Source organism: Triticum aestivum, chromosome 1D (genome assembly GCF_018294505.1).
Source record: "Triticum aestivum cultivar Chinese Spring chromosome 1D, IWGSC CS RefSeq v2.1, whole genome shotgun sequence".
Taxonomy (NCBI): Eukaryota; Viridiplantae; Streptophyta; class Magnoliopsida; order Poales; family Poaceae; genus Triticum; species Triticum aestivum.
The window spans coordinates 421,321,802-421,349,213 of NC_057796.1; positions in this window are offsets into that span (position 1 = coordinate 421,321,802).

Consider the following 27,412-nt stretch of genomic DNA (forward strand, 5'->3'; position numbering starts at 1 on the left):
TAGCAGCAGTAGCGAAGGAATTGCTCGATCGGGTTCAGTTAACAGCCATCGATCGATCGCTCGGGTCCAGTAACGCGTAGCCTGCAGTGCAATCGCTCGGGTTCAGTTAGAGCCCAACGCCTCGCTCGGGTTCAGTTAGAGCCAACACCTCGCACACATGCGCGTACGTGTACGAGAGAAACGCGCATCGCTCGGCCCCCGACCTCCCACCGTAACCGGGAACTCCCTAAAATTTTCCTCCCCGTCGCTTCTACCACGGGTTTTTTCCGTCATGGACGGCCCAAAGAATGTCATGCAGCTGCGTCTCCGGCCCGCCCAGGACGAAAAGCCCATTTTTTGTCATGATTTTTTGTCATAGAAGTAGGAGCCCACCACATCTATGATGATACCGGGTTTTGTCACAATTATCGTCATAGAAGTGTCCTATGTATGACAGAAAAAAAATTCGTTCGGCCCAAAATGTCACGGATGTGTCATTTTTTTGTAGTGTATATCCCCGACAGAGGGGGTGCCCCAAGAGGACACACCAAGCCCTTGGCGCCCGTTACTCCGTAGTTCCATCGCCCCGTCTCGGCGACGCTTAGCGAAGCGCTGTCGGTGTTCCACCACCACCATCACCACCATGCCGTCATGTTGGTTGTGATCCCATCTACTTCTCCTCTCCTTCTTGCTGGATCAAGAAGGTGGAGACGTCTTCAAGCCGCACATGTGCTAAACTCAGAGGTGTCATCCGTTCGGTACTAGATCGGTTGGATAGTGATCGGATCGCGAAGAGTACGACTACATCAACCATGTGATAAACGCTTCCGCTTAACGGTCTACGAGGGTACGTAGACACACTCTCCCCTCTCGTTGCTATACATCTCGTAGATAGATCTAGCGTGAGCATTGGAAATTTTTGAAATTGCATGCTACGTTTCCCAACAGTGGCATCCGAGACAGGTCTATGCGTAGATGATATGCACGAGTAGGACACAAAGAGTTGTGGGCGGTGATAATCATCCTACTTACCACCAACGTCTTATTTTGATACGGTGGTATTGTTGGATGAAGCGGCCCAGACCAACCTTACATGACCACGTTCATGAGACCGGTTCCACCGACAATCATGCAACTAGTTTTGCATAAAGGTGGCTGGCGGGTGTCTGTTTCTCCAACTTTAGTTGAATCGAATTTGACTACGGCCGGTTGTCGGTGTCAAAACTGGCGGATCTCGGGTAGGGGGTCCCGAACTATGTGTCTAAGGTTGATGGTAACAGGAGACAGGGGACACGATGTTTACCCAGGTTCGGGCCCTCTTGATGGAGGTAATACCCTACTTCCTGCTTGATTGATCTTGATGAATATGAGTATTACAAGAGTTGATCTACCACGAGATAATAATGGCTAAACCCTAATGTCTAGCCTGTATGATTGTGATTCTCTCTGCGGACTAAACCCTCCGATTTATATAGACACCGGAGGGGCCTAGGGTTGTACAGAGTCGGTTTACAAAGGAAGGAATCTTCATATCCGAACGCCAAGCTTGCCTTCTACGCAAAGGAGAGTCCCATCCGGACACGGGAGGAAGTCTTCTGTCTTGTATATCCATGGCCCATTAGTCCGGCCCACGTCATATAGCCCGGACGCCCGAGGACCCCTTAATCCAGGACTCCCTCAGTAGCCGCTGAACCAGGCTTCAATGACGATGTGTCGGGCGCGCAGATTGTCTTCGGCATGGCAAGGCGGGTTCCTCCTCCGAATATTTCAAAGTAGTCCTCGAACTCAGAGAACGTGTCCGGCTCTGCAAAACAAGCTCCGCAAAGATTATAATATTTAACAAGTCCCATCTACTGACATCTTCTGTAGTGAGACGCCACGTCTCCGCCCGGTCATTATTTCGAACCGTTTTTTAGCCTCCTGTTTCGAGATGCAGTTTCCATTGGCACGTCTTGTCGAAGTAGAGATCGTGTCCCCCTTATCACGGGATCCTCATCAATATGGGCGTGGGTAATCCAACCGTGTCATTAGCGATCCCTTCGGAATAGGTGAGCTCTAAGGCCCGTGTGGGGGCGTTCGATATTCTTCGCCTTTATAAAGGGGTATAGACCCGTCTTTCTCCCTCCACGCCTTCCACTTCCTCAACCTTCCCAACTTCAGGCTCCAGCGCCCAGGATTCAATTTCTTCCATTGTTACCAGGCCCTCTAGTTATGTCCGGATCCCTCTCCCAAGGTATGTGGGCAGCCTCCTCGATCACCGAGGAGGATATCACGAAGCTTCAGAAGGCAAGGTACCTGACTGCGGAAAGCCCCCACAGGCTCCCTAATAAAGGGCAGGTCATCCCCACAGCAAAATCCGGCGAGAGGGTTGTATTCATCCCCCACTTCCTTCGCAGGCTAGGGTTTGCTCTTCACCCCTTCGTTCGCGGCCTCATGTTCTATTATGGGCTAGATTTTCACGATCTAGCTCTGGACTCTTTTCTCCACATCTCGGTGTTCGTCGTCGTGTGCGATGCCTTTCTCCACATCCCCCCACACTTCGGCCTATGGCTCAAGACTTTCAATGTGAAGCCGAAGCTAGTTAATGGGGAACAAGCGGAGTGCGGTGGTGCTATGGTGAGCAAGCTTGCCAACACTATCTGGCCAAAAGGCACCTTCACGGAAACCTCCAACTCATGGCAACAGGAGTGGTTCTATATCACCAAACCCCGCGGCACCAAATGGGCACCCGCACCTGTGTTCCGATCTGTCCCTCCATTGCGGCTCGCATCATGGATAAATAAGGGGCTAGACTGGGGGTCAGCTGATGAAGTACAGACGCTGCAAAGTCGTATCCGAAGTATCCTCGAAAGGGATGTTGGCCTTATCAACGTTATCCAAGTGATGCTAGTCCTCCGAATCCTCCCATGCCAACGGCGGCCTCTCCGTATGTGGGAGTTCAATGTGGATGGACCGCGGACCCTTTAGCAATTCTTCGGCACAACGCACGAAGGGATGTGGAAACTATTCTTCAAGACTCCAAGGCAGTGGCCGGACACATCAGAGGACATCGGTCTCGACTGCAACCATCCGGATACCTTGGTAAGCACCCAAGTTCTGACCGCAACTCGGTTGATTATCCCATAGCGATGTACTGAGAGTTCTATCTTTGACCAGGGCTGGTCAGAAGGCAGAACGAATTAGGTGTTCAGCTCCACTTCCCGATGACTTGGCCAATCCTGTGTTGATGAGGATGCTGGTCCCAGTGCCGTATCAAGTGCCAGCGCAAGAGGGCAAGAAGAAGAGCGATGAGGCGAAAAGCGGCCTCCACTCTGCAGGTATGTCGGACACTATGTCCGGGGAGACTGAAGCTCCCTCTCCGAAAGACGAAGGGGAAGGAGAAGGTGATATCCCTTCCCCTCATGGGAGGAAAAGGACTGCATCCGAAGACTTGGAGGCGGAAGCATCCAAGAGAGGGAAGGCAGCCCTACCACATGGTTCGGGTTCCGAAGCCGATGTTGTTGCAAGGCACCTCTCCAGGGACAAGCCCCTTGCCGAATCGTAAGTGAACAAGGATGCTCTAGACATATCCCGTTCTTTTCGGGTTGCAGGGGTAACATTTAAACCATATACTTGCAGTCCGGCCCACAGTCCGCCCCGACAGTCCTCCTCATCTTGGACTTAACTCCGGGGATGATGGAAAGCGAGATGCCTTCTCATGCTTCCTCGCCTCTTAGGACGGACGACTTTGAGGTGTCATCTCGGAGAATCTTCCCTGACCATCAAGCGGCGTGGGGGAAAATGAAAAAAACGCCTGAGGGTGGTACTTCGATCGTCAAGGGTCCAGGGGGCGCAGCCCCTACGGGGGCCAGAAATGAAGGCCCCGAACTATCTAGCTTACAGCCGAAGAGGACTCTAGGGTCAAGCCGATGTACCCCTTTGAAGGGAATGCATACTCCCGCAGTAGCCTCCAGGAATTCGGAGGTGCCGGATACTCTGATGGGCACATTACAAAGTGTGTCCATCTCAGAGGAACATCGTACCTTAATGGGTACGGTAGTTGAAAGGGTTCTGTCCGCGAGAAGCGGATTGAATGAAGCTTTCATGCGCCTTGTCGGAGTAAATGGCCACGGGTAGCCTAACCGACTACCCCTGGCTCTTCAGAAAAATTATCAGGCCTTTGGGCCTTCAAACACTTCGAGCATTGGACCACCTTCCCTGGCCGGCTACCTCTGAAGCCGAATCACGGAAGGCGGCCCAGCCTCAAGCGACCTCCCTCCCCAAGACAACCGCGGGGTGGCCGACTCCAAGAAGCCGGCCTCAAAGAGCGCCGACTCCAAGAAGCCGGCCGAGGCCACAACCACCAAAGCTACTCCCACATAACGGCGACACGACGGGGTGTGGCCACAGTGCGGCCCACTACCCCCGAAGCCCGAGGTGGGCATGGCTACAGGAGGCCGTACGGGACGGCCGTCTCCCGTGCGGCTTGGCACTGTAGCCATGCTGGCCTCGACGTCACCCACGACCGACTCCCGTACGGCCGCGGGCGGCGGGCCCCTTCAGCCAGAGAGAGGCGTGAAGGCGGCCCGGCCTTTCCCAGTCGGCCAAGAGCGTAGCCGGCCTCCAGAAGCTGGCTACTCCCTTCCTCGAAGCAGGAGCTCCATTAAGGAGACAAGACGAGGTAAGGCTACAGTGAGAGCCCCCGAGGAGGCCCACTGTAGCCATGCTTACCTCGACAAAGCCCTTGTCATCAAAGGCGAGGCTACAGTAAGCAGCCGCCGACAAGACCCTAGACGGTGGGGCCGGCCTGTCGACCAAGGAGCCGGCAGCCGGCGGGACCCACCAGTCGGCGGGACCCAGCAGCCAGCGGAGAAGCCGGCGAGCGTAGACACTGACGACTGGGACCAGCTCCCAGTCGGGTTACCATTGTACCCCCGGGGGGTAGGCCTATACCCGGGGTAGGCCTATATAAACCCCCCGGAGCACCCATGCAAAGGGTTGGCCTCTGAGCGTAGTTCGCTTCTAAGCATAGCGCACACACACACCATAGATAGAGAGAAGCAAGAGCTAGCCTTGTTCTTCTTCTCCCTTGATCCCAACAGCTCTAGGAGCGATTGTAGCTACCTTTCATCGATCTAGTGATCATGCGGAGACCCCGCAGAGCAGGACTAGGGGTGTTATCTCCCCGGAGAGCCCCGAACCTGGGTAAGATCCGCCGGCGTGCATGTCTTCGCCTCATCCCGTTTCCAGGCACCGGTGACGTCTTATTGGCACCCACAATGATAAGCCATCCATTGGCATATGTCGCACCAACCACCCGACATTTGGCGCCCACCGTGGGGCCAGGTGCACCGTCGTCCGGAGACCTTTTCTAGACGGGAACCCTCTTCCTCTCCCGCGAGCGCAGCCAGCCTGCTGCGCCCGATGGCTTTTGCCTCGACGCGCTGCAAGGCGTCGACGACGCCTGCGCAGCGAGCCGCCTCGCCGATCTGCTCGGCGAGACTCGCATCTCCGACGAGCATGCGTCCGACGCAGGCACCGACTACCCCGAGAGCCGCCTCGTCAGCCTCCTCGACCAACTTCACGTCTCCAGCGAGCCTGCTGCGGACATGGAGTCGGTCGGCTCCACCGACCCGATGCTCATCGACTCCGACACCGCGTCGCTTGACGCCTACCCCTCCGATGTGGTTGTCTTCGACGACCCCCTCCCTCGAGCTGACAGCGGCAGCAGCGCTGTCACCGAAGTGCTGGTCATCAGCCACGTCTCCAACTCGGGCGAGAATGCCCGCGACGCTCAGCAAGCGGCGATGCACGACCTCTCCGTCCCCATCCCGGCCGACGCCGACGCCGAGACCCTGGAGGCACACCGCCTTGCCCTCATCGCGGAGGGCCAGAAGATAGCCTCGATGAGACGCCTCACCGAGGCCCACCAGTGCGAAGTCGACCGCGCCGGCTTCGGCACGCCGCGGCCTAGCGGCCCGAGCTGAGCCGGCTTCGTCCAGAAGCGCGGCGCAGCCGTCGCCAGCATGATGGGCGCAGATCGCCCCGTCTACGCCACCCCGCTCGAAAATCTGTGAGCCGCTCAGGCGGCTGCATAAGAACTCAATGGGCTGGGAGCCGATGAGCTCCCCTACATGACGAGACGGATCCAACAGCTACTCGACGCGGCTGCAGAACGGCACGAAGCCGGCGCCCGTGCTGATAGTCATCCCCCGCGCCGGGAGCACGCCGCGACGTCCCGCTCGCCGACTGCGAGCGGCGCGCGCCAGAAGAAAGACAAGGAGCCGGCTGCCAGCCGCAGCCGGACTCGCATCACCATCGAGCGCGACGCGGATGGCCGCCCTCGAGCTGTAGAGCACCAAGGAAATCTGCCTCCTCCCCCGCCTCGAAGAGAAAGACGCCTCACTCCGCCGCCTATCACACACCCGACTCTTGGTGACCGACTCAGCCGCCGAGAAGGAGTCGGCGAGAACGACGCCCGCCACAGGATCGACCGCCTTGCTCGATCCTTGGCGCTAGAAGAAGAAGACGATGTCGGCCCGCCATGCTTTGGCCCCCACATCCGCGATGAGCCCTTCCCCAAAGGGTTCTCGCTCCCCAGAGACACGCCCAAGTACAACGGCTCGGTGAAGCCGGAAGATTGGCTCATTGACAACTCCACGGCCGTCAGCATAGCCAACGGCAATCGGCGCGTCGCCGTGAAGTACGTCCCCCTCATGCTGCAAGGCACGGCGCGCACGTGGCTCAACAGCCTCAAGCCCTACAGCCTCAACAGTTGGCTGGACTTCACCGAAGTTTTCGTCCGCAACTTCACCAGCACCTACAAGTGGCCTCCCAAGCCTCGCCAGCTCTCCCTCTGCGTCCAAGGGCCCAACGAGTCGACCCGCGACTACCTCACGCGATGGGCCGAGCTCCGCAACTCCTGCGAGGGGGTGCACGAGGTCAAGGCCATCGAGTACTTCACCCCCGGGTGCCGAGAGGGCACCCTCCTCAAGCACCGACTCCTCTGCGACGAGCCGGCTACCCTCGACGAGTTACTAGTCATCGCCGACAAGTACGCCATAGCCGACTCCTCGATGAAGACCGAGCTAAGAGTAGACGCCTCTGGGAAGGTGATTTCTCCGGCTCCCAAGACGCAGGCTGGCGACCCTAATCGGCGCCCCTACCAGAATGACCACAAGCGCAAGGGCCCCATGCCGACTTCCTCCAGTCGGCAGGTGGCCACAGTTGAAGACAAGCAGCCTGAAGAACGGCCCGCTCCCAAGAAGAAGGGTGGAAGGCCGGCTTGGCAGCCGTCTTTCTCCTACGAACAAGCACTCGATGCCCCCTGCAAGTTCCACAGCGGTGCGAAGCCGTCCAACCACACAACTCGGAAATGCCACTGGCTCACCCGCATCACCAAGGGCGAGGGAATGCTGCCGCCTCCGCCTCCCGGCCCGCCGCCTCCAGCCCCTCAGCAGCCGGCAGCTCGACCGGCAGGCGGCGCCATCCAAGACAAATTCCCCGAAGAGCACGCCGCCTACGTTGTCTTCACAAGTCAAGCCGACGACAAGCGCAGCCGACGCCGGCAGCACCAAGAAGTGAATGCAGTCGCCACTAGCACTCCCGAGTTCATGCATTGGTCAGAAAAGCTAATCAGCTGGAGCCAGGCCGACCACCCAGAGGTGATGCCTTCGCCTGGCTCCTATGCAATGGTCTTGGATATCACCCTCGCGACGGAGAGGCGAGCTGCCAGGTTTTCCCGTGTCCTGATAGACGGCGGAAGCAGTATCAACATACTGTACCGCGATACCATGGAGAAGCTGAACATCAAAGCGAAGCAGCTCATGCCGAGCCGCACCGTCTTCCATGGTATCGTACCCGGCCTGTCTTGCTCTCTAATCGGCAAGATCAAAATGGATGTTCTCTTCGGAGACAAAGATCATTTTCGCCGGGAAGCAATATGGTTCGAGGTAGTGGATTTGGAGAGCCCGTATCATGCATTGCTTGGCCGACCTGCTTTGGCCAAGTTCATGGCTGTGCCCCACTACGCCTACCTGAAAATGAAGATGCCGAGCTCGAAGGGGATCATCACGGTAGCCGGCGACTACAAGAAGTCCATCCAGTGCGCCATGGCCAGTAGCCGACTGGCCGAGTCCCTCGTGGTGGCAGAAGAGAAGAAGATGTTAGAACGGGTTGTGGCCCTGGCCGGCAAGCAGTCGGCCTTGTCCCCCAACCCCAAGGATTGTGATGCGCAGGGCTCCTTCCAGCCTGCAAAAGAGACGAAGAAGATACCTCTGGACCCGGAGCGCCCGGAGAGGTTCGCTGTCATTGGGGCAAGCTTGGACAGTAAATAGGAAGGCGAGCTCGTCGACTTCCTCCGTGAGAATTGAGACATCTTTGCATGGTCCCGAAAGGACATGTCGGGTGTCCCGAAGGATTTCGCCGAGCACAAATGACATGTACGAGCTGATGCGAAGCCGGTCAAGCAGCCCCTCCGCCGACTGTCAGAAGAGAAGCAAAGAATTGTGGGAGAAGAAATAGCCCGGCTCCTTGCCGCCGGCTTTATCATGGAAGTGTTCTTTCCAGAGTGGCTTGCCAACCCAGTTCTGGTTCTGAAGAAGAATAACAAGTGGCGTATGTGTATAGACTACACTAGTCTGAATAAGGCCTGCCCAAAGGATCCGTTTGCTCTGCCACGGATTGACCAAGTGATAGACTCCACAGCCGGATGCGAGCTGTTAAGTTTTTTGGATGCATACTCAGGGTATCATCAGATCAAGTTGGACCCGGCTGACCGCCTGAAGACTGCCTTCATCACACCCTTTGGAGCTTTCTGCTACCTGACAATGACATTCGGCTTGAGAAACGCCGGTGCCACTTTTCAACGTTGCATGCAGAAATGTCTCTTGAAACAACTCGGCAGAAATGCCCACGTCTACGTAGACGACATTGTGGTGAAGACAGAGAAGCGCGGTACCTTGCTGGAAGACCTGAAAGAAACATTCGCCAACTTGCGCCGATTCCAGATCAAGCTCAATCCCGAGAAGTGCGTGTTCGGAGTGCCAGCCGGCCAGCTGCTAGGCTTGCTGGTCTCCGAACGCGGCATTGAGTGCAACCCCGTCAAGATCAAGGCCATCGAGAGGATGGAGATTCCCACCAAGCTGCGAGATGTGTAGAAGTTCACTGGCTGCTTAGCCTCCCTGAATCGTTTTATTAGCCGACTAGGAGAAAAGGCTCTCCCCTTGTACCGACTCATGAAGAAGTCCACTCACTTTGAGTAGAATGATCAAGCCGACCAAGCCTTCCATGAGTTAAAGAAAATGTTGACCACTCCGCCTGTCCTGGCTGCGCCGACTGAGAAGGAGCCCATGCTCCTCTACATCGCCGCGACTAGCCGAGTCGTCAGCACTGTTGTTGTGGTCCAGCGCCCGGAGGAAGGCCGAGCCCAGCTGGTGCAGAGGCCGGTGTACTATCTCAGCGAAGTACTGTCCAGCTCAAAGCAAAACTACCCGCACTACCAAAAGATGTGCTATGGGGTGTACTTCGCTGCCAAGAAACTGAAGCCCTACTTCCAAGAGCACCACATCACGGTCGTGTGCACTGCCCCGCTTGCCGAGATCATGGGCAGCCGGGATGCATCCGGCCAGGTCGCCAAATGGGCCATTGCACTGGCGCCCTACACGATCTTCTATCAACCCCGCACCGCCATCAAGTCGCAAGCATTGGCCGACTTCCTCGTCGACTGGGCCGAGACCCAGTACCTACCACTGGCTCCCGACTCTACCCATTGGCGGATGCACTTTGACGGGTCCAAGATGCGCACCGGCTTGGGAGCCGGCATCGTCCTCACCTCTCCCAAGGGCGACAAGCTCAAGTACACGCTGCAGATCCACTTCGCCGCCTCCAACAACGTGGCCGAGTACGAGGCGCTCGTACACGGGCTCCGGCTAGCCAAAGAGCTTGGCATACGCCGGATCCTGTGCTACAGCGACTCAGACTTGGTGGTCCAGCAATCGTCTGGCGACTGGGACGCCAAGGACGCAAACATGGCGAGCTATCGATTCCTCGTCCAGCAGATCAGCGGATACTTCGAGGGGTGTGAGTTCCTCCACGTGCCAAGGGCCGACAACGACCAAGCAGATGCCGTAGCACGGATCGGCTCCACCCGACAAGCCATACCGACTGGCGTCTCACTCCAGCGCCTCCTCGAGCCGTCCATCAAGCCGTCTCCAGAGTCGGATTCCATCTTCGTACCGACCGCGCCAGATACAGCCGGATCCGACTGGAGAGACCCCGCAGGCGGCACGGGGACTTCGTCAACTGGCCCGGGGACTGCCGTAGCCGCACCCGGCCCGGGGACTTCAGAACCCGGCCCGGGGACTGCAGCAGTCGGCCCGGGGACTGCAACGACACAAGAAGCGGTGGCCGACTCACCCAACCCACCCACCCGAGTCATGGTGGCTACATTAACAGAAGAAGAAGTCACAGCTCCCTCATGGGCCCAGCCCATCCTCAAGTTCCTAGTCAGCAGAGAGCTGCCGGCTGATGAGATCTCAGCAAGACTAGTGCAACGACGAGCCGCAGCATATACAATAATCAACAGAGAGCTTGTGAAGCGCAGCGTTACTGGAGTCTTCCAGCGTTGCGTCGAGCCAGAAAAAGGAGTGGCAATCCTCAAAGACATCCACCAAGGCGAATGCGGCCACCACGCAGCCTCAAGATCCCTTGTGGCCAAGGCTTTTCGCCATGGTTTCTTCTGGCCGACTGCCTTGGAGGATGCTAAAGAAATAGTCAAGAGCTGCAGAGGATGTCAAGTTTTTAGTTCCAAGCAACACCTGCCGGCTTTTGCCCTCAAGACCATTCCCCTTACTTGGCCTTTTGCCGTCTGGGGACTGGACATGGTGGGCCCTTTCAAGACAGCCCGCGGCGGCCTGACACATCTACTGGTCGCCGTGGACAAGTTCACAAAGTGGATCAAAGCTAAACCGATTAAGAAGCTGAACGGGCCGACTGCCATGACATTCATCACCGACATCACTACTCGGTACGGCGTGCCGCACAGCATCATCACCGACAATGGCACGAACTTCGCCAAAGGAGCACTGGCACGTTTCTGCGCGACGCAAGGCATCCGACTGGACTTAGCGTCCGTTGCCCACCCGCAGTCAAACGGCCAGGTCGAGCGAGCAAATGGACTCATCCTCTCCGGCATCAAGCCCCGGCTGGTTGTACCACTGGAGCGATCGGCTGGCTGCTGGCTCGAAGAGCTGCCGGCTGTCCTCTGGAGTCTGCGCACTACACCCAACAAGTCAATCGGCTTCACTCCATTCTTCCTCGTGTACGGTGCCGAGGCTGTCATCCCAACAGACATCGAGTTCGACTCGCCTCGGATCACCATGTACACGGAGGAGGAAGCCAAAGAAGCAAGAGAAGACGGCGTGGACCTACTGGAGGAAGGCCGACTGCTGGCACTCAGCCGGTCCGCCATCTACCAGCAAGGCCTGCGCCGCTACTACAACCGCAAGGTCAAGCCAAGTTCCTTCCAAGAGGGCGACCTTGTGCTCCGGCTGATCCAGCGAACAGCCGGCCAGCACAAGCTCTCGGCCCCTTGGGAAGGCCCCTTCGTCGTCAGCAAGGCACTCGGCAACGACTCCAACTACTTGATCGACGCGCAAAAACCAAGAGCACGCAAGAGAGACGACTCCGGCAAGGAGTCGGAGCGACCATGGAACGCAAACCTCCTAAGACGATTTTACAGCTGAAAAGCAGTATGTATCACGCTCCCCTTTTGTATTAAGTACAAACCAACAGGCCCCCCGAACAGTACTCGGGGACTGCCTTTTATTTATCTATGAATGACGAGTGTCATATCCATGAATGCATTATTACATTCTGAATTTTTGTCCGGCACCGGGTTCGACTAGTCGGCCCGGGGACTGGCCGCCTTGAGCTATATCGAAAGTTTTTCCTAAAGTCAGAAAAGTAGTGCGCCGGCCCCCGAGTCCTCTCTTGTTGAAAGTCGCAGCTCAAAGAACTGACTGCCCGACTAGCAAGAGGAAAGACAGAAAGGACGCCCACACGAAAAACGGCTAAGGAACAATGAACCTATATAGCAAAGAGACGGCCTCCAAACATGCCTGCCGGCTACCAGAGTAGCCGGCTGGCCGGCTTCCTAAAAAACTTAGCTTTAGTCCAGCAGAGCTAAAGTACTTCCCCCTCCCCAATCGGCCAGGCACCCCCCCGGCTACAGATTGCAGAGCAACTGTTTGACTGGGGAGGCGGCAACCAAGGGAGGGCGGTAAAGGAAAAAGCAGAAGGACAAAAAGCAAAAAGTACAAGGAAAGGCCAAATGCATAAGTCATATATATACATAAAGCCGCCAACAGGCCGGCAACAGACATAAGTTCGAATACACCCAGTGGGTGGAATTGTGCGAATTTAACCAAACATTGTTCTAAAGAGTAACAAGACAGGAAAAGCAAAAGACGGCAGACTAGGGCGCGACATGGAGGCCGGGCTGGTCGGTGAAGGCAGCCTCGCTGGCTGAAGGAGTGGCCGACTAGCGAGCCCCGGCTTGACCACCACCTGCGGCAGGAGGCGTGGAGGCGCGCGACGTAGTGCTGGAGGCGCGGTCAGACTGAGGCTAGCCGGCTACTCCACCAGCCGGCTCGGCGTCTTCACCCTCCTCCTCCTCCTCTTCGCCCTCGTCGCTGGAGTTGATCTCCTCCGCCGAGTCCTCACCGTATGCCGGGTCCAGCCCGAACCACTCTTCCAGCTGGGCGACTCCATTGTCGTCCACCTCGGGGGCGAAGACGCTGGTGTCGGTGTAGTCGGCGATCGCCGAAGCCCGCCGAATGATGGCCGGCCGCGCCGGCTCCAGCTCCGTTCGGCTTGCTGCCGCCAGGTAGCCAGCTGGTCCAGGCTCAGGCCGGGATACCAGGCCTTGACGAACTCCAGCGCCCGCCTGGCACCGGAGCGAGCCGCCGACGCCTTCCAAGCCTCGAAGCGGCCGACTGCCACCTCCAGCCAGTCGGCGGTCCGACTGGGGGTGCGAGGGACCACTTGGCCGGGCCAGAGGGCGGCCAGGACCTGCGCCCCGGCACGCTGAAGCCGGCGGAGCAGCCGGTGAGCCGGCTGGATGCGAGCCTGGATCGCCAGGAGCTGTTCCTCCAGCGAGCGGCCGGCGGTTGGCGAGATTTCAAAGCCGGCTTGCCTCCGCGCCTGGCGACGGGCCTCGATGGTCTGGTTGGCGGCAGTAGAATAGCCAGGGAAATACTCTGCGCAAGAAAGAAGAAGAAAGGAAGAAAAGAACACCAAAATCAGAAAAATGAGCCAAAGGGGCAGACGGCAAGAAAGGACGAAGGGGTAGGCGGCTTACCGTCAACCAGATCTTCAATCTGGCCATAGCCAGAGACCAGAGTCTGCCTGGCCTCAGCCCAGCCGGCCGCCTCCGTCTCGAACTCGGCCTGGAGAGTGGCTTCGCGGTCCTGCACCGCCTTCAGTGCCGCCTTGTGGCTTTCTTCCTGGTCGGCCAACTTCTTGGCCAGGCGGTCGCGCTCCTGCACCAAGGTGGCGAGCTCGGCATCCTTGGCACGAAGAGCAGTCTGGGACTCCCCCAGCTGTGCCCTCAGATTGGCGTTGGCCGCTGCAAAGTCGGAAGAAGAAGAAGAACAGTAAGAAATCGTCAAGGAAGATCCGACCCGACTGCTCAGCAGTCGGCCCGAATCTCGGGGACTACACCCAGTGGGTGCGCTGACGCGCCCCCACATGAGATAATGAATAAACCACGTACCTCGGCTCTCAGTAAGATCGGCGGTCTTCTGAGTCAGCTCCCGAGCCTGGGAGTTGAAGGCGGCCGCTCGAAGGTTGTGGTAGTCCTGCAAGATGGACAGAAGACCGAAGTGAGAACAAAAATAGCAAAGGCAAATCCACCAAGAAGTTCCAAGCCGCCTGCTCAGCAGCCAGCTCGGAACTCGGGGACTACACCCAGTGGGTGCGCTGACGCGCCCCCACGGAAGAAATCAAGATCAAGAAAAAAGCAAAGTCAAGAAGAAACAAGACGGGAGTACTAACCCGGATGGCCGCCCGCGTTGCGAGGAACTCGTCGGTGAACTGCCTCAGCGCCGCGGCTTGGCTTTGGAGCCGGGTCCAGACGTCTTGTGCAGCCACGTTCACTACGGCTGTCCCTCCGCTTGGCGTCCACCCCGAGGTAGCGCTAGCCGCCTCCGCATCTCGGGCCGATGAGCTGGAGCCCACGGCCGGCTGTGGCTCCGACGCGGCCTTCTGTGGCTCCGACGCCGCCTTCCCCGCGCGCCGGCTCGGCGGCACCCGGACCGCCACCTCAGCCCCCGCGGTCGGCTCGCCCTCCGCCGACTGTGCAGGCGGCGGATCAGGCTGGCCGCCTTGGGCCGCCCCAGTTGGCGGGGTCGGCTCCGGCGCCTTCTCCAAGATGATGACGTCGTCGCCGCTTCCCCCCAGCCCCGGCTGGTCGCCGCTGGCTCCCCCTGGGGAGGGTTCCATGTCCCCAGGCGCCATGACGCGCAGCGGGGTGACCATCAAAACCTCCCCCGCCGCCACCGCGGCCTCAGCCTCTGCCTGGGCCCTAGCTGCGGCCTCGGCGAGTGCCTTCGCCGCCTCCTCCTCCCGTGCCGCCTGGGCGGCCGCCGCCTTCCGTGCCTCCGCCTCCCGTGCCTCCTGCTCCTCCCGCGCCTCCCGCGCGTTCCTTTCCGTCGCCACCTGGAGGTCGGCGCGGGGGTCCACGCGGCGGGTGGTGCTCCGAGAGCCCCTTGGTGACTCGACGACGGAGCCGGCAGCCGCCCGCTCAAGTGACAACGGAGCTCTGATCGTTGAAGAAAAAGACAAAGGTTTCAAGAACCAACAAAGAAAAGAAAGAAAGAGAGTACACAAAGAAAGATTCGGACTTACGCCGACACGGTCTGCGGTTGCTTCACCACCTTGCGGAAACGAGCCGCCTTCGCGGCCGCCTCTTCCCGCCTGGTGGCTGCCGCCCCGCCCCTGGGCTTCTTCGTTCGGCTGCCAAACAGACCCTGGGCGGCGCGACGCTTCTGCCCTCCACCCCGAGCAGGCTGCGCGGCGGAGGAGCCCGCGCCGCGTCCAGATACCGGCTGGCGGCACGGGACGGCTTCGGCTTCATCGTCGTCCGGCCAGTCGTCAAAGGTGGCAGTGAACCCGGAGCCGCCTGCTTCGCCGCCGGCTTGGCCTCCGCCCGGCTCGACGTCGTCGTCCATATGGACCGCCCCCAGGTCGGGGTCTTCCAGGTCGTGTTCGGTCCGGTCGGGGACGAATCGGCGCTCCGTGTCTGACCCGCCGGCCGGCCGAAGAAGAGGACTCTGTCAAAGAACAAGCCGACTAAGTCAGAGTCGGCCAAGAGATGCTCGGCAACAAGGCTGAGAGAAAGAGAGAAAAAGACACAGGGAGAGCATACCGTAGGCGGCGGATTGGCTCGCCTATACGGCTCCTTGCCGAACTGCCACTCTTCGGTGAGTTTGCAGTTCGCAAGGTAGTTCACCATGTAGGCGACCTCCTCGCGCGGCATCTCCTTGGTGCACATTCGGCTCGGATCGAGCTGGCCGCTCATCTGACAGATCAGATGAGGCCGGCTCTGGAGCGGAAGAACCCGGCGCGTGACGAACGCGGCCAGAAGGTCGGGCCCCGTTAGGCCCTCCGACTGGACCATCACCCGCAGTCGGGCGATGGCGGCGTTTCCCGCCGGCGACAGCGTCACAGCCCGGAAGGACCACTGGGGAAGCCTGCCCGCCGGTGGGCCGGCTACGTAAGCCGGCAGGTTGATGTAGTCGCCCCGTGGAGCGATGTTCCGCACGTAGAAGTACGACTTCTACCACTTCTTCACCGATTGGATCAGCGTGATGACGGGGAAGAGGTTGTCGGCAGCCGATCTCCGCGACGCGATGAAGGCGCCAGTATGAGCCGGCACGCCCTTAATGCGCGTGCCCAGCTTCAACTGGAAGAACTCCCCCCAGAGCTCAAGGGTGGGGAGGACGCCGAGATAGCCCTCGCACAGGGTGACGAAGGCGGACAGCAGCACCACCGCGTTGGGGGTGAGATGGTGCGGCTGGAGCTGATAGAATTCGAGCCAGGAGCGGAAGAAGGCGCTCACTGGCAGGCCGAAGCCGCGCGAGAAGTGCGAGCGGAAGACCACCCGCTCGCCCTCCTGCGGCCTCGGCGAGATTTCCTTCACCGGCGCAAGGCGGACCTCCACTTTGTCCGCGCTGGGCAGCCGCCGCGTGTCGCGGAGGAAGTCGACGTGGTCGTCATGGACGTTGGAGCCGTCCCAATCCCCGCCAAGCTGCTCTACGGTGGGAGGCATGGCGAAAGCTAGCACGGCGGCGGAAGAGCGCGGCGGCGAGGCGCTGTCGCAAGAACTGGCAAGAGGAAGAAGACGGTGGAAGTAGGAGGAGCGTGCGAGGGCCTGCCGCCCTCCACCTCCCCCTACTTATAGCCTCGCGAGGCAGGACCGGAGAAGCCGAACGGGGGGGGAGTCATGGGATTAACTGCGCCCCCTCCCCCCACGCCTCACGATTATTGCGCATGAATGCGGCCCGAAACTGCCGCACGAGACGTGCGGGCGGTTTCGGGATGCAAACGATCCGCGCCTGGGCCGGGCGCGGATGTGGCGGGCCCCCGCTCTGCGGCGACGTCCCGTCGCGCGCGTGGGCTGGCAGGCTTTTTGGCCATGTGGTCCGCGGGCGGCGAGTGGCCGGCCCGCGGCCCGGAGCATGCGTTGGCGAGCTCCCGCCCTCCGACTCCAGAAGTTTTCGACCTAGGCGGCACGCCTAACCAGAGCCGGCTCCCAGCTGCCGGCTTGCTAAGATGGGAAGCTGATTGTGCTTCTCAACTCCTACACAACCTCGAAGCCCAATCAGCTTCGGGGACTACTGTCGGAGTAAATGGCCACGGGTAGCCTAACCGACTACCCCTGGCTCTTCAGAAAAATTATCAGGCCTTTGGGACTTCAAACACTTCGAGCATTGGACCACCTTCCCTGGCCGGCTACCTCTGAAGCCGAATCACGGAAGGCGGCCCAGCCTCAAGCGACCTCCCTCCCCAAGACAACCGCGGGGTGGCCGACTCCAAGAAGCCGGCCTCAAAGAGCGCCGACTCCAAGAAGCCGGCCGAGGCCACAACCACCAAAGCTACTCCCACATAACGGCGACACGACGGGGTGTGGCCACAGTGCGGCCCACTACCCCCGAAGCCCGAGGTGGGCATGGCTACAGGAGGCCGTACGGGACGGCCGTCTCCCGTGCGGCTCGGCACTGTAGCCATGCTGGCCTCGACGTCACCCACGACCGACTCCCGTACGGCCCGCGGGCGGCGGGCCCCTTTAGCCAGAGAGAGGCGTGAAGGCGGCCCGGCCTTTCCCAGTCGGCCAAGAGCGTAGCCGGCCTCCAGAAGCCGGCTACTCCCTTCCTCGAAGCAGGAGCCCCATTAAGGAGACAAGACGAGGTAAGGCTTCAGTGAGAGCCCCGAGGAGGCCCACTTTAGCCATGCTTACCTCGACAAAGCCCTCGTCATCAAAGGTGAGGCTACAGTAAGCAGCTGCCGACAAGACCCTAGACGGTGGGGCCGGCCTGTCGACCAAGGAGCCGGCAGCCGGCGGGACCCACCAGTCGGCGGGACCCAGCAGCCAGCGGAGAAGCCGGCAAGCGTAGACACTGACGGCTGGGACCAGCTCCCAGTCGGGTTACCATTGTACCCCCGGGGGGTAGGCCTATATAAACCCCCCGGAGCACCCATGCAAAGGGTTGGCCTCCGAGCGTAGTTCGCTTCTAAGCATAGCGCACACAGACACCATAGATAGAGAGAAGCAAGAGCTAGCCTTGTTCTTCTTCTCCCTTGATCTCAACAGCTCTAGGAGCGATTGTAGCTACCTTTCATCGATCTAGTGATCATGTGGAGACCCCACAGAGCAGGACTAGGGGTGTTATCTCCCCGTAGAGCCCCGAACCTGGGTAAGATCCGCCGGCGTGCATGTCTTCGCCTCATCCCGTTTCCAGGCACCGGCGACGTCTTATTGGCACCCACAATGATAAGCCATCCATTGGCATATGTCGCACCAACCACCCGACACGCCTGTTGAGAGGCTTCAAGGTATGCAATGTAATAGCTTAACTATTTTTACATGCACAATGCTCCCGTGTACAGGTAGTAGCCCCTGAGGCTCTGGTCGGCTTCCACAGGAAGGCGATCAGAGGATCAAAAAGATATGCTCAGGAAGTAACCTAATTAATTCGAACACAGGTTGTTACGTCCATGGCGACCGCCCAAGCTACGGAAGTTGCAAATCTAAAGCAGAAACTTGAATTAGCGGATGAGGACATCACTCTTATTAACAGGCGGCTCGACGAGGCACAAGGTATGTGTTGGGGCAGCTTGTTTATGCATGTATACTAGTAGAAGCACGAGGCTGAAAATCATATACTGTGACATGCATAACTGTAGATGGTGCTGCCGTGGTTGAGACCCTCCGGGTTGAACTTGCCCGGGCCAAGGAGCAGGCCAGAGTGAGCGACGCGGCTGCCGAGAAGGCGGCTGCGGATTTAAAAGCCGAACAGGCCGCTCAGCGCCAGTGCCAGGAGAGAATATCTACCATGGAGCGAGAGCTGAAGGATGCCACTAGCAGGTGCAAAGCTCTCGGGGATGATAACAAAGCCAAGGTAGCCAAACTTGACCAGGCCTTACTAGAGGCAAAAGAAGCGCGATCCAAATTTAGAGCGGCTTGGGAGGAGATCCGACAGGCTGGGGACATAGCGGCTGGTAAGCCCTTTCTTTTATAGACTAAGTTCGGCGACCCAAAGTATGCTCTACTTAACCAAATGTGGAGTTCTCCAGACACATTCTTGGATCTGCCGAAGAGTGTTTCTGACGTGGCGCAGTTCTTCCAAGCACAGCAAGGACATGCTGCAGAGAGGCTTTTCTGGTTGCAATTCAACGTGGCAAAGCGTCCGGCGCTGCTGAACGAACATATGGCCCAGTGGGCCGAGCTACACAAGATGTCCGGAGCTGCCATGAAGGACGTCGTGGTTCGGCTATGGCCAGCCGAACCCGTTCCGAGCAGCTATTTTGGTTTGGTGCAGCGGCTTGTCGATGCAGTGTCGCGTATTGACGCCGTCAAGCGGTCGATCTGCATAGAAGGTGCCCGGATGGCCTTCGCCCGTGTCAAGATGTACTGGACCAAGATGAAGGCCACCGATGTTGCAACCAAGGGTCCGCCTGGAGGCAAGGACCATCGCACGCCGGAGCATTATTTGGAGGACGTCCTAGAGGGCACCCGCTTGATAGAGGGTCTATGCTCGAAGGATATTATATTTGAATAAATGTACCGGAATTGTGAAAACAATATTATGATACGTTAAAGCTATGTTATATACCTTTGCCATTATTTCCTCTTGTGCGGTCGTTTATTATAACCTGGAAGTTTGCCAGTCGTTGGCTTCGGCCCCCTCGCGTATAATACGGGGGTGTTAGGAATAGCACCTGGTCACTCTTGACCCAACGTCTTGGTCCGGAACGGAGGTGTCAGTGCGGCGAACTACGCAATCAGACTATAGGGCTTTAACACTTTCACTTAGCCATAGGAGTTTTATGGCGGGTCTACTATGTAGCAACTGGTATGTACGCAGTTATCCGAATACGGTTGCGTTACGTAGGTGACCAGAAAAAGTTCCTTCGTGTAATACGGACGAAATCGCAAAAGATTATGATAAGTCACCGAGTGGTTGACCAGCTCTCGCCGCATCATGACAGTCAGTTTTCGGCTTTCTCTACTGAGGTGTTTAACCAGGTAAACCGGAAACACAATCGCAGTAGTTCTCCCTTTACTACCCTAGCCGATAGGACGGAATGTAGGGTAGCAAACACAGGAGCCGGACAACCCAACTATTGACCAAAGACGTGATTTGGAGTTGATGCATATAATGCCAAACTCGTGACGTCGAAGTATGCTATAGAGTTGTTCGGACTTTTCTCGGTAACCCATATGTTGCCGTATCCAGCCCCTGGCGAGTTGTGCCGAGGTGTCTGTGTGAAACAACCGAAGAAGCAAGGTGCGTTTGTATGCGGAAAAGCAAATACTGAAGACGGATTGTGTTCACTAAAATCTGATTGGTACATCGAACGTAATCATACAGATTATGACACCACCACCCAGGCCATTTTGCGTGCCAGGGATCGAGGGCTGAGGAAAAAAGGCTTTTTACAGGTTTCAAATAGAGTTTTTGGTCTACAAAAAATCTTTTGGACATCCTGTCGCACGTCTGCGCTGCCTGTGCTTCCGCGAAAAGGCTTTCTTAGAGGGAGCAATCCCCGGTTATTTGTAGGAAAGCCGGGCTCATAAAGAGTCCTTTCATGTCCATAGGACGGGCAGGTATTCATTCACCTGTGGCAAAAAGAAAAAGAAAAAAGGTTAGAAAAGAGAAAAGGCTAAAGTTCAGATGAACCGCTTTGTAGGCTTGTCCGTATTGTGCCTCCGTCGATGACCAAGGTATTTTAAGTGCATAATTATGTATGTGCGGTGCGAACTCCGTGGGTATAAGAGGCGAACGACGGAGGCGGAGCTGCTAACCCAGCTCTAAAATTGACCGGTCCTGTGTAGTAGAGGCCGGCGGTTTAATGACCGATAAGATACGCGGCTTGAGGAGGCCGCTTTGTACTTCGGCTGTGAATGCCACAGTGTGCCCCTCAGTGCAGAGGGAGCGTTCCTTGTTTCCGTTGACCATTATGGTGCCGCGTGGACCGGGCATCTTAAGCTTTAGATAGGCGTAGTTTGGGACCGCATTGAAACGAGCAAAAGCAGTCCGCCCGAGCAGTGCGTGGTGGCCAGTGCAGAATGGGACAATATCGAAGATCAAGTCTTCGCGTCGGAAGTTTTCCGGTGAACCGAAGACGACTTCCAGTGAGATTGAGCCTGTGTCATGGGCTTCTACGCCGGGTATTACTCCCTTGAAGGTAGTTGTGGTGGGCTTGATCCTTGAAGGGTCAATGCCCATTTTGCGGACAGTGTCTTGATAGAGCAAATTGAGGCTACTGCCGCCGTCCATGAGGACTCGCGTGAGATGGAATCCGCCGATAAGTGGATCAAGGACCAGAGCTGCCGAACCTCCGTGACGGATACTGGTTGGGTGGTCCTCGTGATCAAAAGTGATCGTGCTGGCCGCCCATCGGTTGAATGTTGAGGCGCCCGGCTTCAAGGCGTGGTCGTCTCGTAGTTCGTGCTTGCGCTCCCTTTCAAAGGTATGCGTCACGTATATCATGTTTACTGTTTTTACTTTGGGGGGAAATTGCTTCTGTCCCCCGGTGCTCGATAGGCGAGCCTCCTCTTCTTCACTGTCACTGGGTGGCCCCTTCCCTTTGTGTTCGGCATTGAGCTTGCCGGCCTGTTTGAAAACCCAACAATTTCTGTTGGTATGGTTGGTGGGTTTGTCGGGGCTGCCATGGATCTGACAGGGCCGATCCAGTATCTTGTCTAGACTGGATCGACCATCCCTGTTTGCCTTAAATGGCTTCTTCCATTGACCGGTTTTGGAGACAATAAATCCGGCGTTGACCATTATGTCTTGGGTTTCTGCATTATTGTTGCGATGCTTGTCTTTATTGCGGCGTGGCTTGCCATTGCTGTCCCTAACTTCGAAGGTGCCAGGATCGCCCACGCTATTGCTTCTACGAGCGAGCCAGCTGTCTTCTCCCGCACAAAAGTGGGTCATAAGTGCCGTGAGAGCCGCCATGGACTACGGTTTTTCTTGGCCGAGGTGTCGGGCGAGCCATTCGTCGCGGATGCTATGCTTAAAGGCCGCGAGTGCTTCGGAATCCGGACAGTCGACAATTTGGTTCTTATTAATTAGGAACCTAGTCCAGTGTTTCCTGGCTAATTCTCCAAGCTGCTGCATGATGTGACTAAGGTCATCGGCGTCCGGAGGCCGGACATATGTACCTTGGAAATTGTCGCGAAAGGCGTCTTCCAAGTCTTCCCAGCTGCCAATGGAGTTCTCTGGGAGGTTGTTTAGCCAGTGTCGGGCTGGTCCCTTTATTTTTAATGGGAGGTATTTAATGGCATGGAGATCATCACCGCGGGTCATGTGGATATGGAGGAGGAAATCCTCAATCCATACCGCGGGATCTGTTGTTCCATCATATGATTCAATATTCACGGGTTTAAACCCTTCTGGGAATTCGTGCTCCATTACTTCATCAGTGAAGCAGAGGGGATGTGCGGCGCCTCTATATCGGGCCACGTCGCGACGTAGCTCGGATGGAGTCCGTCTGTGGTTTTCGGCCCGGACATGGTTGTGCTTGTCACGTCCGGCTAGATAGCCATCGTCGCGCGCCGGGGCACACCCCCGCGATCCGTAGATCGATCTGGTGTGACCTCCTCTATTTTCCAGGTCCTGCCGCAGGTCATATGTATATCCCCGGGCTGTTGTGTCTCTACATTTACGGCGAGGTAGTACGGGCTGGTGTTCGGCGTGATATGTCATTTTGTCCCGGCCACGTGGTGGTCGGTCAGCCGCGTTACGTGTTGATGGTACGGTCTCAAGTGCCTCGTCGTCGAATTGAGGTAGCAGTTTACGCTTCGGGTAACTTTTGGTTGGGCGCTCGAGGCCGTATTCCTCGGCTTCCAGGACATTAGTCCAGCTGTCGTTGAGTATGTCTTGATCAGCTTGAAGTTGTTGCTGCTTCTTTTTCAGGCTCCTTGCAGTGGCTATTAGTCGGTGCTTAAAGCGCTCCTGCTCGAGAGGTTCCTCAGGCACGATAAATTCTTTGTCGCCGAGGCTCACCTTGTCCTGGGAGAGTGGAAGATAATTACTGTCCTCCGAGTCTTTGTTTACGGCCTGTTCATGAGGGCTAACTTGCCCATATTCCCGATCGTCCTGTTCGGAGGTTGGCTTGACGGGTTCTTCTTGGTCTTCGGCATCGTCCGGAGTATTGTTGTCTCTCGTGCCGGTACTGCTGTCTTTTCCACGGTGTGATTTAGAGCGGCGCCGCTGACGTCGGCGCTTTGGTTGTATCTCAGGAGGTTTATCCTCGACTGGATTCTTCTCGTTGTCGCCGTTACCCTGTTTGGGTGTATCCACCATGTACACGTCATACGAAGAGGTGGTCGTCCAGCGTCCGGTAAACGGTGGGTTTTGGGCCTGCTCCTCTCCGGCATCGTCGTCCATACCATCGATGTCTTCGCAGCCGTAATCGAGCATGTCAGTTAAGTCCTCGATAGTGGCTATGAAGTGGGTGGTGGGTGGGACATAAAATTCCCCGCTCTCAGCCCCTAGTCCGGGCTTGGCGTAGTTTGGATGTTGCTCCTCTATAATGATGAGGGATCGCATCAAGTCCAGAGCCTCGCTTAAAGGCGAGCTTTGGCCAGGGAGAAAAGAGTTCGTGGTGTACGGCGGGGAGGAGACTTCTTGGCCGAGCTCACACGATGCTGACTCCGAGGGTTCGGAGCCAGTGTCCGGAGAAGAGTCCGGCCTCCTGATGGTTGCCAGTGACACTACTTCCTCCAGCTCTCACGTACTGGGCTTAGTGGCCCCAGATAGTCCGGCGGGCTCAGGAATCCCATCTTCTGACCTGGCAATGCGCTCCGGATCTAAGGCCAGAGCGGAGGTTGGGGCCGTGAACCCTTGGAACATCAAGTCTCCTCGGATATCGGCGACATAGTCCAGATTTCCAAAACTAATCTGGTGACCTGGGGCGTAGCTGTCGATCTGCTCTAGACGGCCAAGCGAGTTGGCCCGCAGTGCGAAGCCGCCGAACACAAAGATCTGGCTGGGGAGAATGATCTCCCGCAGGGCAGTATTGTTGTAGATGATGGGTGGAGCCATCGAACCTTCTGGTGGTGACACAACGGAACTCTCAATGAAAGCACCAATGTCGGTGTCAAAACCGGCGGATCTCGGGTAGGGGGTCCCGAACTATGCGTCTAAGGTTGATGGTAACAGGAGACGGGGGACATGATGTTTACCCAGGTTCAGGCCCTCTTGATGGAGGTAATACCCTACTTCCTGCTTGATTGATCTTCATGAATATGAGGATTACAAGAGTTGATCTACCACGAGATCGTAATGGCTAAACCCTAATGTCTAGCCTGTATGATTGTGATTCTCTCTACGGACTAAACCCTCCGGTTTATATAGACACCGGAGGGGCCTAGGGTTGTACAGAGTCAGTTTACAGAGGAAGGAATCTTCATATCCGAACGCCAAGCTTGCCTTCTATGCAAAGGAGAGTCCCATCCGGACACGGGAGGAAGTCTTCTGTCTTGTATCTCCATGGCCCATTAGTCCGGCCCACGTCATATAGCCCGGACGCCCGAGGACCCCTTAATCCAGGACTCCCTCACCGGTCCTTGTTGAAGGTTAAAACAGCAAACTTGATGAAACACCGTTGTGGTTTTGATGCGTAGGTTAGAACGGTTCTTACTAGAAGCCCGTAGCAGCCACGTAAAACTTGCAACAACAAAGTAGAGGACGTCTAACTTCTTTTTGCAGGGCATGTTGTGATGTCATATGGTCAAGACATGATGTGATATACGTTATTGTATCAGATGATCATGTTTTGTAAAGGTTATCGGCAACAAGCAGGAGCCTTATGGTTGTCGCTTTATTGTATGAAATGCAAATGCCATGTAATTGCTTTACTTTATCACTATGCGTTAGCGATAGTTGTAGAAGCAATAGTTGGCGAGACGACAACGACGCTACGATGGAGATCGAGGTGTCAAGCCGGTGACGATGGAAATCATGACGGTGCTTTGGAGATGGAGATCAAAGGCACAAGATGATGATGGCCATATCATGTCACATATTTTGATTGCATGTGATGTTTATCTTTTATACATCTTATTTTGCTTAGTACGGCGGTAGCATTATAAGATGATCCCTTACTAAAATTTCAAGGTATAAGTGTTCTCCCTGAGTATGCACCGTTGCGACAGTTCTTCGTGCTGAGGCACCACGTGATGATCGGGTGTGATAGGCTTTACATTCACATACAACGGATGCAAGACAGTTTTGCACATGCAGAATACTCGGGTTAAACTTGACGATCCTAGCATGTACAGACATGGCCTCGAAACACTGGAGAATGAAAGGTCGAACATGAATCATGTAGTAGATATGATCAACATAGAGATGTTCACCATTGATGACTACTCCATCTCACGTGATGATCGGACATGGTTTAGTTGATTTGGATCACGTGATCACTTAGATGACTCGAGGGATGTCTATCTAAGTGGGAGTTCTTAAGTAATATGATTAATTGAAATTTAATTTATCATGAACTTAGTCTTGATAGTATTTGCAATCATGTTGTAGATCAATAGCTCGTGATGTAGCTCCCCGTTTATTTTTGATATGTTCCTAGAGAAAAATAAGTTGAAGGATGATAGTAGCAATGATGCGGACTTGGTCCGTGATCTGAGGATTATCCTCATTGCTGCACAGAAGAATTATGTCCTTGATACACCGCTAGGTGACGGACCTATTGCAGGAGCAGATGCAGATGTTATGAACGTTTGGCAAGCTCGGTATGATGACTACTTGATAGTTTAGTGTGCCATGCTTTACGGCTTAGAACCGGGACTTCAAAAATGTTTTGAACGCCACGGAGCATATAAGATGTTCCAAGAGCTGAAATAGGTATTTCAGACTCATGCCTGAGTCGAGAGGTATGAGACCTCTGACAAGTACTTTGCCTACAAGATGGAGGAGAATGGCTCAACCAGTGAGCATGTGCTCAGAATGTTTGAGTAGTATAATCGCTTGAATCAAGTGGGAGTTACTCTTCCAGATAATATAGTGTTTGACAAAGTTCTCTAGTCACTATCACCAAGTTACTGGAACTTCGTGATGAACTATAATATGCAAGGGATGACGAAAACGATTCCCGAGCTCCTCGCGATGCTAAAATTGACGAAGGTAGAAATCAAGAAAGAGCATCAAGTGTTGATGGTTAACAAGACCACTAGTTTCAAGAAAAAGGGAAAAGGAAAAGAAAGGGAACTTCAAGAAGAATGACAAGCAAGTTGCCACTCCCGTGAAGAAGCCCAAAGCTAGACCTAAGCCTAAAACTGAGTGCTTCTACTGCAAAGGGAATGGTCGCTGGAAGCGGAACTACACCAAATAATTGGCGAATAAGAAGGATGGCAAAGTGAACAAAGGTATATTTGATATACATGTTATTGATGTGTACTTTACTAGTGTTCATAGTAACCCCATGGTATTTGATGCCGGTTCAGTTGCTAAGATTAGTAACTCGAAACAGGAGTTGCAAAATGAACAAAGACTAGTTGAGGGCAAGGTAACGATGTGTGTTGGAAGTGATTCCAAGGTTGATAAGATCACCATCGCATACTCCTTCTACCTTCGGGATTAGTGTTGAACCTAAATAAATATTATTTGGTGTTTGCATTGAGCATGAATATGATTGGATCATGTTTATTGCAATACGGTTATTCATTTAAGTCAGAGAATAATTGTTGTTCTGTTTAGATGAATAAAACCTTCTATGGTCATACACCCAACGTAAATGGTTTATTGAATCTTGATCCTAGTTATAGACATATTCATAATATTGATGCCAAAAGATGCAAAGTTGATGATGATAGTGCAACATACTTGTGGCACTGCTGTTTAGGTCATATTGGTGTAAAGCGCATGAAGAAACTCCATGCAGATGGGCTTTTGGAATCACTTGATTATTAATCATTTGATACTTGCGAACCATGCCTCATGGGCAAGATGACTAAAACTCCATTCTCCGGAAAAATGGAGCGAGCTAATGATTTATTGGAAATAATACATACCGATGTATGCGGTCCAATGAGTATTGAGGCTCGCGGCGGGTATCGTTATTTTCTGACCTTCGCAGATGATTTGAGCAGATATGGGTATATCTACTTGATGAAACACAAGTCTGAAACATTTGAAAAGTTCAAAGAATTTTAGAGTGAAGTGGAGAAGCATTGTAACAAGAATATAAAAGTTTCTACAATCTGATCACAGAGGTAAATATTTGAGTTACGAGTTTGGCCTTCATTTAAAACAATGTGAAATAGTTTCACTACTCACGCCACCTAGAACACCACACTGTAATGGTGTGTCCGAACGTCGTAACCGTACTTTATTAGATATGGTGCGGTCTATGATGTCTCTTACCGATTTACCACTATCGTTTTGGGGTTATGCATTAGAGACAGCTGCATTCACATTAAATAGGGCACCATCTAAATTCGTTGAGACGACACCATATGAACTGTGGTTTGGCAAGAAACCTAAGCTGTCGTTTCTTAAAGTTTGGTGTTACGATGCTTATGTGAAAAAACTACAACCTCATAAGCTCGAACCCAAATCGGAGAAGTGCGTCTTCATAGGATACCTAAAAGAAACTGTTGGGTAAACCTTCTATCACAGATCTGAAGGCAAGATCTTTGTTGCTA